We start from the raw sequence: 10,021 nt of genomic DNA on the forward strand, positions 1-10,021 counted from the left end.
TAAATAAATAATAATAATAAAGTTAATAAATTTGGTATAAATGTTGTGAAGATTTTTTCTTGTTGAAACAATTATGTAAAATCATCAACTTTGAAATCACAAGTGAAGAGAAACATTAACAAATGTATCAAAATATAAGATCTTGCTAATATTTTAATTTAGTCTGAAACTAAAATATTAATCTTGATTAAAGTTTTAGTCCTTTGTCCCCTGACCTAACTAAAAAAAGATTATGTTTTACTTAGTTACTTTATATTAGTCCTAGATAGTTTTATAGTATGAAACGTTGGTCCGAAACTGAATTTTATTCGCCATAGTTAATTTTTTCAACTGTCTTATCTCTAAAATCTAGATCGATTAACTTATTAATTATGCCATAATTAAAAATGTGAATTATCAAAAAATCCTATTGAGACTTCATTCGGGTTTTCATAATTGCAGATTTCCTCCAACAAATCAGCACTCCATTTTAACAAAGAATAAGATCAAAAAATCTTTAAATAGTAGATATTTCGCTAGAAATAAATACACCAACATTTCTGAGACTTTCAACTAATTATTTCGAGGTATAGTTTTTTTTTATTAATGCATGTATAATCTGTTATCTTTATCATATAGGACATATTTTAATTTAAGCATGGACGCTACATACAATTTATTTTAATTTAAATTTCACATATTCTTGATTTTTGATAAAAAAATTTATTCAGATAATAATAGTAAAAAAAAGTCTTAATTTAAATGAGAGCAAAACTTTTGAAGTGATTATGTTTAGCTCATACGTACCATAATCTACATTAAAAAAAAAGTAATATATAATAAAGATAATTTTATTTAGCGCATAATTTAAATGTTATTTATATTGTTTCATTTTAATTAAAACTTTCCCTCATATAGCAATAAATACTTTTATTATATAAGCTGTATATATACATTTGAATAATAATAAGATGGTTCACACTTTAGTTAAGTAACTCGGTTACATAACTCTAAAACCAGTCCGATCTACTATATATAAATAAATATACTATTTATTTATAAGTAGTATACAGAAATTTATTTGGGTTTCTAAACCGTGTCTTGAAATTTTTCGGTTCTAACAGAAACGTAAATTTATTATTATCGCCCTAAACTTTTTTTTTTTTTGTTAATGAATATTCGTATTTAAAATGAAAGGAGAATTTATTACGTGTATTAGAGGAAAATAAATATGTAAATGAAATTCCTTAAGGTTATGCATATGATTTAAATGCTTCTTGTATAATAAATAGAAGGATTCTTTAAAAACGCTTAAATTGGGATGGAACGAATCTTGTGGAACTAGTCTCAGTTCAAAATCGCTTGGAACACTTTCACGCAGACCCTCACCAACTTACTGGATTATGACATCATTTTGAAAATGGACTGATACTTTACTTTTTTACAGTAGTATTTATTTCAACGCTCATATTCAGATATGCGTGTCCAATTTTTTTTTTTATAATTACCTATTTCATTTTTTTTGAGCAAATTATGGGTTTTAATTCTGGAGGCATGATGAAAAAAGGTGTAATTAATTTGTACTCCTATTTTTCTATGTAGGACATATTTAGGAGTGTAGCTTAATAACTGTGATGTTATATCAATACCCATTAGGCATTCATTTTAGATTACTAGAAATATTTTATAATAATAATATTCAAATTATATACTATAGTACATTAAAGTTATTATCAAACTAAGTTGGTTACTAAACTTAATTTTTTTTGGGGGGTTCTTTAAATTTACTACGGTACTTAAATATAAATATAAATATTTAATATATAAAAGATAAATATATAGCAAGGAAATGCAATAACCTATAATGGCATGAAAGATTTGGACATAAACTAATCATAGGTAGTTCTCCTGTAACGTTTATACATAAGATGGTCTGTAGGATATTTTCCCTTTATGCGCCTTAGAGGATTATCACGAATATAAGATAGTACAAGAGCTCAAGAGGAGAAAAAAGGCAGTTATTTCACCCCAATATTTTATTACCTTAATGAAAACTATGTATAATTACCAGTCGAAATTGATGAGTCTTCCAAGTATAAGTAGGAGAAATAAAAAAATGGTGATTGTTGCAAAACGTTAAAAAAAATAATTTTTCACTCGGAGCCTTATATATATATTTTTAAATATAATACTACGCAATCGAAGGTAATGTTTGCCTATGCATACTGTCTGACCTCTCGAAAACTTTCCTAATGTCTTCACTTCTATAATAAACTAATTTAATAGCAATAGTTGATATTGAGTAATATATATAAATAAAATAAAATTTAGATAAACAGGAACAGAAGAAAAAAATTGTATTCGATAATTTATAACTATTTATATGTGTGCGTACATATTTGTTTTCTGAAGGGGCCTATTAGATCTTACATAATTGTTTTGTTCTATATCTTTAAAACTATCAACAATACTAAAAAACCAAAGAGAACATTATTTAAAGTAGAGTTAATTTGCTAAAATATTAGACCTAATTGAACTATTTACGTTATATAATATTCCAGAAACATATTTTTAAAAAAAGCAACATTTCATAAAAATGTACTGAAAGATTAGTGACTTTGTTTCGAAATATCTATATCTCAAAAATCTTTCTACGTACCGATGTCTATTAACACTCAAATTAAAGTTTAATGCACTATTAAGTAATTTCTGATGTTTATCTTCGTTGGAGTTGTAGTTTTCATGATATTTGCTAAAATAAATGGATTTATAGTTGTTCAGACAAATTTTCATGTAAAAAATTTATATTCATATGCGAATATCATGAAAACTACTACCCCTACGAAGATAACTATCATAAACTACTTTATAGTATTTCCTTTATTTTGAGTGTCAGCAGACATCTGTACGTCGGATGGTTCCTGTGATATAGTTTAGCAAATATCATGAAAACTACTACTCCTAGAAAGATATACCTAAGGAACTACTTAATAGTACGTTAAACTAGCTTTAATTTTGGTATTTATAGACATTTTTACGTCGAATGGTTTTTCGGATTTAGATTTTCAAAACGAATTCACTAACTATCTAATCGTTCAGAACATTTTGATGAAATGTTGATTTTTTAAAAAGATATTTTTGGAATACTATTTAACGTAAATAGCTCTATTAGGGCTAATATTTTAGCAAATTTACTCTACTTTAAATAATGTATACTTCGGTTTTTTAGTGTTGTCAGTATTTTTAAAGAAACAGTTCTCCGAGTAAAAAATTAATTTTTTTTTAGGTTTTGAAACAGGTTCCATTTTTAATTCCACCTACCTATACTTGGCAGACTCATCAATTTTCACTAGTAATAATAGATAATTTTCATTTAAGTAAAAATTTGGATGAAATAACTGCCTTTTTTTCTTCCAGGCACTTGTACTGAGAGGAGGCAAGAATAGAAACCAGTGGTTTTGGGTGATTAGAGAGTTTATAATAGGACTGATAGCTGGTTCGGTCTAGATTGGCAACGTAAGGAAGTTTTATTTGTGATAAAGTGAGAAGTATTGAGGATTTAGAATTATAAGGATTGGATATGGTAGGAATTCGATAGTTTAGTGGCGCCCAAACCTCAGCTCCGTATGTCTGAATAGGGCTTATTATAGTTATGTATTTTGTGACTGATTGAAAGCTCGGACCGTTTGTATAATCTACCTGCAGTTTTCTGTCTTTTTAGTCTTGTATGATGATTCCAAGTTTGTCGTTTCTCCTGAGGTATTTCTGGGTAGCGGATCTGTTCAATGATGATAAGGATTTACAACGAAGATTAATGGTGATTCGATGAAACCTGTTGGGTTATATTTTAATCTTCCAGTTTCGATACCATTCTTCAAGGGTCGAGATGCGGGATTGGCGAATAACTAAAATCTAAAATATTTCTATCAGTCCGATAATAATGTTTAAAATTCAATTTTCAAGCCGATCCGAAAATCAACAGGAATAAAAAAAAATTAATTCGCCTTTCCTAGCTTGGATTAAATTTTCATTTAGCTTAAAATAACCGATTCTTTGATAGGATGTCGGCTATAATTAATGAAAATTGCAAATTAAAACTCTGAATAAAGGACATTTCAAAGTAATTTGAATTCATTACACTTGGATAATTAGGACAGGGAGATGGCACAGGGTCCTGTCACAAGCTTATTTGCATAGCTCTGTACTCCATCAAAGAGAATATAATTAAATTCCAAATTGTATAAATTTATTCTGAACAGGGCTTCACGTTCTCAGTGAAACATGCCCTCTCGCATTGTTATGGAATGTTTAAAATATAGAAAAGCATGCAAAAGAAATAATTTAATACTACTGTGAGTAATGTGATATTAAAAATGTTTTAAGAAAATAACAGTAATAAACCAGTAGGTCGGTGTTTCCCAACAAAATGCTCGTAATATATTTTTATACGTCTTTGTTTACGACTCTTCTTTACACACAGGGAGAAGATATTTTTAGGAAATCATGTGTATATTTCAACTTTTGACTCTTACGTAAATGAAATATTTAAATTACTTTATACAGGGTGTTTCAAGGTAAAGTAGCCAAACTGAAAATATGAATTAAGGACCTCAGAACAAAAGAAAAAATTTCCTCTGAAGGTATGTCCACAAACCCTTTGTCTAGGAGATATTCACACCTACAGATTTTCATTGTTATGAATTATTTAGGTTAAATTAAATAAATAAAACTAATTTATTTATTCCTACTGATTTATTAATTAAACGTAAACATTAAATTCATATTAAATGTGATTTCTTTGAGCATTAAGACTGGCTCGGCATCTTTCTTCATCAGCAGCAGTGGCAGAACGGCTCTAGATATGTGTTATTGTTTCACAAGATTCAATTATACATCTACAATGATAGTTCTCCATACTATAGTTGGCGTAATATTTAATTAATAAAGTAGTTAGAACAAATAAATAGGTTTTATTTATTTCATATACCGTAAATAATGCATAACAATGAAAATCATTAGGTGTGAATATCTCCTAAACAATGCGTTTGCGGACATAATTTTAGAGGACATTTTTTCTTCCTTTGAGGTCCTTAATCCATATTTTCAGTGTGACCACTTAACCCTGAAACGCCATGTATAATTATCACTTCTTCCTCACTGTTTGGTGGTTTATCAGAGGAACGTTCCCTTCACGTTCCATTAATTACACGGCGTAGCCTTAGGCAATAGCTAGACTATACCGCCTTAGCTGGACTGCTATCAACACCTCAAATGCCGCCAGGAAATCAAATGGAGAAGACTCAGTATAAGTATGTACAATACATTTCATGTATTATATATGTATGAAGGGTACGAAAAAAAAATTCTGACTGGTTTTATTGTTTAAATATAATAAATTGTATCCATTTAAGTCTTGAACACTCTTGGTTATTATTTTAAATGCCCATTGTTTCGACCATCTTAAATATAAATTTACACACCATATCCAACTATTAAAATTTTTTTGCAGGCTACTCTGTCCAGGTCTAATATGATTGGTTAAATTAACTTATTTTGACCTCTTTTCATTTAATTTTAATTACACACTTTCTCAGTTATCAACAATGCTTTTAAAATAACATTGTTGATAAGTGAATAATTATAGTGTAAACTAATTGGTAATTACAAGTTTTAAAATTAAATGAAAATGTAGCATTATAGATTAATTAGACTATAATTTTTATAATAGCCAGTAATAAATTTTAATAGTGTGAATTTATAGTTAAGATTGGCCAGCCTGGCCGAAACGATGGACATTTAAAATAATATTTGATACTCAAATAGATACAATTTATTTTATTTAAAAATATTTAAATTACTTAAAGATTCTTTTTTCTTTATCTTCATTTTCACCATTTTTGATCATTCACTAATCTTATAATTTCATATTATCATGTATTTTAAAACGGTATTACATTTTATTTGATTGTTTAATATAATATGTAAAATATTTTTTTAAGACTAAAATGAAAAATATTAGGAAGGGCGATAAAAATATATTAATATTGGAAATGAAAAAAAAATTAAATGGGATGTAATAATGGTAAAATAAAATATAATTTTTTTTTAACAACATTTATTAAAACTGTCACATTCTTCCAATGTATTGTTATATTAATATAAACATTATATATTACACTTATGGATAATATATGAAAATTATAATACGTGCACAATACATATAAACAATGATAAATCCAAAATAGAAGAATTTGTTTACATTTTCTGATGTTTCGTTTCAGACTGGTTTTATTATTCAATAAAAATAAATTACATCCACAAACGTCTCAACACTTTATTTATAATTTCAAATGTCTGACGTTTCGGCCAACCTGATCATACAGGAAAATCTCAAACCATAACTTACAGCCCCACATAAACTATTAAAAATTTATTGGCTATTATGCCCAGTTCTAATATTTTATAGTTAGAATTAACCTATTTTGTCACTTTTTCATTTAAATTTAAAAATAAATCTTAATTGCAAATTATCTCAACACTAAGATCGCTAACTTATTAACAACTTTTGGTTTTTATTTGTCCCTGTGTTGGGACATTATGGATATAATTTCTTTTAATTGCATAGTAGAATTTTTTTAATATAAAATAGAGGTATATGTTTCACAATTATTGATGGTCGAACCAAATTCTTACCCCACGAGTGGATAAAAGCATGATTCCATGAGATCTCGGTGCTTTACTCTGAAAATGTCTTATAAATGTTTTCCTATATTATTTTTTGTGTATTAATATTATATATTATACTTGTTTTTTCTATTTAATTTTTAAAATCAATATTTTAAATGTTTTTTATTTATTTTTTTAAATATTAAATATAACCATTATAGTGAAGTTATATATCCTTTAATAAAAGAAAGTATGAATCAGTAAAGTTAGGAATAATATATTTTTTTAACATTGGCTGTTAATCTCAATTAATAATTTTTGATAAAAAATAGAGAAATCAGGTTATTTTAATATAAGTGTTGGCCTATTTGTTTTCAATCTAAATATGGTGAAGTCACCAATATATTGAGCATATTGTAAATATTTAATTATTAAATCAAAGAATGATTACGTTTTAGAAAATCAGAGTTTGTAAGATGGAAAAGTTTTCCTATACTCAGATTTTTCGATAGGAAACTTCTTGAAAGACTTGTTTACGTCATATTTGCCGAAAACATCAAGATTTGATATAGGTGGGATGTGAAGGCTTAACAAGCAGCAATTCTTGAGTAAGCAAGAGTATACTAACAACGTCAGACAGCAAGTTAGCAAACTGCTAAATCTGCTGAACTAGAAATGACAGATTCAACTGTTAGTAAGTTTGTTGGGCACTCAACAATATAAGAACTTTTTATAGGAAAAATAAAAAAAATATTTAGGCAATATTTAATTTAAAGAAATAACCTTATAAAATAGAGTTTGTCTAAACATAAAATTATTAAATTTATTTCTACAATTACATTTCTTTTTTTTATGAAATCTAAATTTTCAAAAATGATAACATAGACTATCTACAAATCAGCAATAACAATATAAAATGCTAAAAACAACATTAAAACTAGAATAAAGAACTAATATTATCAACAAAAATAAAAGTTGTACTATAAATATTAAATAGCGATTATGTTACATTATAATAATATGTTTATCACTCAAGTTACCCGTCCAGGTCTATGAAATATGAAAAAATTATGTACTCTCTAATTCATCAATTAACACATGTTTTTATCAAAACATACTCAGTTAACCGAATTTATCCATTTTTAACTCTACTTGGAACCCGGGACATGATTGGTTCTTTGTTGAATTTTCCAATCTCCTAATATTTAATAATATTAGTATACGATCAACAATCGATTTATATTTTTGCTTTTATTTTTGAAAATAAAAAAATATGGTTCTTGTTTATATCCCATAAAACAGCGATGGTGAATTTTGTTTTGAAAAATGAAAAAGCAATAAACTAGTTAGGACCATATTTCTGTACAATATTTGGAAATAAAGATATACCACTTTTTCTTCTCCCAAATACTGTTTATTTAAACAAAAATAAAGAGAAAAGAAAATTTTTAAATTCACTGCCAAGTGAGGGGTTAAGGTAAAAACGTTATTTCTTATTCCAAAATAGGAATGAATATTTTAAAGTTTAATTTGGTTTTATTTTTTCTATTTACTGTTTTTTGTTATGATTTAATTTAATTCTCTGCCTGGTATGGATGTGCCCTCTGATATATATTACCGTTATCTGAAAATATATGATAAAATGTAATATTATAAAATAAAAAAAAATCTTATTCCTGGATTAAAACATTGAAAAATTAATGAAACACAACTTAATTAAACAATAAAATTATTATTATTCCATTATAACTAATATTTTTAATTTATTTATTATTATTTAACTGAATAGTTTTAAATGAAATTCTCTGTTCAATTCTTTCGTCGATTCATATGTATCAACCAATGAAACGTTGTATTTAATACTGCGCTATAGGTTTGTTCCAACCACCGCTTCTGACCGTATGGATAATAATGTTTAAACTTATAATCTTAGATTTTAATGTGAAATATAATCTTGTAATTTTAATTCTTTACTTACAAATTTATATTTCTTATTATTTATTTTACACTTTTATTTTTGATTAAGTCGAAAATATATCTTTTTTATTACTTTTGTTTTTTTGACTTTAATTCAGTCTCTAAAACATTTAAATAAACTTACCGTTATGAGATGATGGTACTTGCATTATGTAATTACTAAAATTTAATAATAATTATTAATAAAAAAATGAATACTGAAAATTATTACTTAAATACTGACATAAGATTATTGTCTTTTACTGAGCTAAGAGAAAACCAAGCCCAAACCCCCTTTCCTTTTGGTAACAAATTTTGATTTCGGCACTTTTTCTGTTTATTTTATATAAACAGAACTGCTGTATATATTAGAATTAGAAAATTTCGAAAATATTTAAATATTATTTAAGTGAGTAATTCAGAACTCTTCCATAAAATATCCTTATCCCACATTTCAGGACCCTAAATTCCAACTGCATTCTTAACTGATCTTTATTGTAACATTCTTTTACGTATTTGTAATTTTTAAAAAATAATATAAATTTAAATACCGTCTTATAATAAAATCCATTTTTTAAATATAACAAAGGATACTAAAAAATATAAAATGATTTAATAGAGGAACCATTTAATTACTTTAATACTTTCGGAAATAGATTTTATTTTTAAAAATGGGATTTGACTTATTCTGTATTAAAAAGCCATCGTCTCAAAATAATTTGATTTTTAGATATTAATAAATTTATCGGTTAGTACGCGTTTTCTGATCTAAAAAATAAAATACAAAGTTAATTGCGTTAGGATTTAAAAAAAAAAAAAAAAAAATGTGATTCTATAACTAGGCTTTATTGTTTCTAATCCAACTCTTCTGTTTATGTATTTAGTTATTTTATATGGTAAAAAAAAATTATTTAAAAAAAATAATGGTCAGTGAAATTAAACTTCCATTATTTGATTTATTGAATTATTGTAAATCACATTATACAAAAACTTTTATCTTATAGTTTATCGTCATTAATGATATGAAATAATTGATTCTCTCGATTGTTAAGGACTTCCTTCTTAAAGTACACCTTTTTTTTTGCGCCTAACCCTCGAGCTACGGCCTGTCCCAAAAGTATACCTTTATTACATGGACAGAACTCCTAATGACAAAAATTTTACTGTATTAATGTGACATTATATTACTGAAATAATATTATAATTTTTTTAATCGTTACAGAAATTAAATAAACTACAATATAACTACTGTAGATTATAAGGAATTGTCCTTAAAATATACGGTACATCGAAACATCCATCTTAAAAGAAGCCTTAAAGTCCATACGATATTATTGTACTTGGAAATAAATATTATTAAGATATTAAACTTTTAATCCTTGAAATAATTGTATACCTAATTATCAAATACGTTTTATTT

This window comes from Halyomorpha halys, unplaced genomic scaffold (genome assembly GCF_000696795.3).
Source record: "Halyomorpha halys isolate HHAL.00 unplaced genomic scaffold, Hhal_1.1 Scaffold978.1, whole genome shotgun sequence".
NCBI classification, from domain to species: Eukaryota; Metazoa; Arthropoda; class Insecta; order Hemiptera; family Pentatomidae; genus Halyomorpha; species Halyomorpha halys.